The sequence below is a fragment of the Pteropus vampyrus genome, unplaced genomic scaffold (genome assembly GCF_000151845.1).
Source record: "Pteropus vampyrus isolate Shadow unplaced genomic scaffold, Pvam_2.0 Scaffold24140, whole genome shotgun sequence".
Classification (NCBI taxonomy): Eukaryota; Metazoa; Chordata; class Mammalia; order Chiroptera; family Pteropodidae; genus Pteropus; species Pteropus vampyrus.
In genome coordinates this window covers 1-2180 of record NW_011912921.1, presented here as the reverse complement: position 1 = coordinate 2180, position 2180 = coordinate 1, and the positions used below count along the sequence as shown (strand labels likewise).

General features: G+C 41.2%; 1 pseudogene; it reads right to left on the bottom strand.

Moving 5' to 3' along the window:
* Positions 1–989: 989 nt before the first annotated feature.
* LOC111735352 lies at positions 990–1095 on the bottom strand (annotated as a pseudogene).
* Between the last annotated feature and the right edge of the window lie 1085 nt (positions 1096–2180).

The following is a 2180-nucleotide window of genomic DNA, read 5'->3' as shown; positions in this document are numbered from 1 at the left end:
GTTTTTTATCTTTAGTCAGAGTATGCAGTCAAAACATTTTTTTTTCTAAAGTTAGTCAGGTCATTAATTTAATGCTATTGAATACATTTGTCACAGTCTGCATTCCAACTTTCTTCCACATCCTAGTTTGCTTTTATTGCTGTTTTTCTTTGTTGCTTACATATACTAAAAATTACTCTGAGGTGTACAGTCCTATGGCTTTTGACAAATGCATAGAATCCTATATCATCACCATAGTCACAGACTCATAGTAAAAGCTATGCCTTTTTAAACAATCATATTCCCTACTCCCAACCCTTTTCAGTATTGTAAAGATATTTCATCACCAGTTCTTTTTTTCTTCATAACTTTTTTTTTATAGTGACATCAGTTAATGAAATCCAGTAAGTTTCAGCTGTACATTTTAACATAAGGCACATATATTGTGTGTTCACCTCCCATAGTGTTATGTGCGCTTTTCATTCTAACCAACATCAAAGCTGCATAACTCTTCAAGTCTTTGAATGATTACACACCAGGAGGACTGAATTGGTCACTTTATGTCGGTGCATGCACGGACCAAGCGGCTGCCATGACTGGTTTTCACTGCTCAGGTCAAAGAGGTCACTTCTGAATGTGAGTCTGCGCACTGTGTCATCCATAGAGAAATGCCAGCTAGCCGAAAACTGTCACTTGATCTTAACAACGTTGTGCAGGATGTGATTAAGGTGATCAGCCACATGAAAGTGCATGCCCTTCACTCACATCTGTCCGTGCAGCTCTGCGAGAGATGGGCACAGAGCGTGCGCGTCTGTCTCATACACAGAGGTGAGATGGCTTTCTAATGGTTGATCACTGCCCGGAGTTTCTGAGTTACGAGAGCTGCTCCAGAGATTTCTTTCAGAAAAACAGCCACCACTGTGTCACATTTCGGTGACACAGAATGGGTTGCAAAACCTTACTATTTTATTTTATTTTTTTATTTTTATTTGTTTGTTTGTTTGTTTTAACGCCTACAGCACCTGGTCTTCCATCCAAGTACTAACCAGGTCTGACCTTGCTTAGCTTCCAAGATCAGATGGGATCGGGTGTGCTCAGGGTGGCATGGCCGTAGACAAAAACTAGTTTACTTTTCAAAGTGAGAGGGAACTTTACGCATGTGCATTCCTCCGTCTGCAGAGGCAGCCTTTCTTCGTAGAGTCCCTGTCTACTTCATTAGTATAGCATTTCTCAACGTCCTTGGTCTCTGGGACTCTGAAAATTATTGGGGGTCCCGAAGAGCTTTTGCTTATGTAAGTTATATATATCTATCAATATTTGCCATAAGAGAATTTAATTAACCCTGACATTTTTCAAAAGTATTTATTTAAAATACCAACAATAAACCCATTATAGGTTACTGAAATGATAATTTTTGTAAAAGTAACTGTTTTCCGAAAGGAAAAGTAAGAAGAATGGATTTGTTTTGCATTTTTTCAAGTTTCTTTAACGCCTGGCTAAGTATCAAGCAACTGTGTTCTCCTGTCTGCTTTTGCATTCACTGTTCTATCACATATCATGTAAGCTCTGCAAAACGTTCATGAAAGAATCGGCGTGGCAAAGCCAAAGTCTCACAATTATGAACACAGTTCTGAATTTACATGTCTCTTGAAAGGGCCTCAGTGACCCTACAGACTTCAGGACCCACTTTGAGAACCAGTGCAATTGGACCTTGCCGAGTCTTCCCAGGAGTGTCCACCTAGCTGATTCCAGTATTCACAGCCAAGAAAGCCACCTGCCAAATCACAAGTTGTCGATGAAATATACACATGTAATTGGCATAAGTAATACAATCAAAAGCATCTTTCAAAAAAAAAAAATTCTGTATGTATTCATGAAGGGTAGTTTCTCCTCCGTCACTAGATAGTCAGGCAGGTCCCTTAGGTAACAGAAAGTCCTACTGTCACTCTAAGCTGCAGAATGAAGTCTCAGTTGATGCCGGGAAAACCCAGACCCTTGAAAGAGTCAATCCGCAGCTTTATTACAACTTAACAAGCATCCTTTACTAGACAAATCCTGGAGGTGGGCCAGACCCTCGTCTCCCGGATGTCCTGGAGGGAGTCCCAGCTGCCAGCTACGTGAAACTCTCCAATGGTACCTGAAGCCCTTCTTGCTAGGCCCTCCTTGAGGTGGGGGGGACTTCCGGTGCACCAGCATCCCCT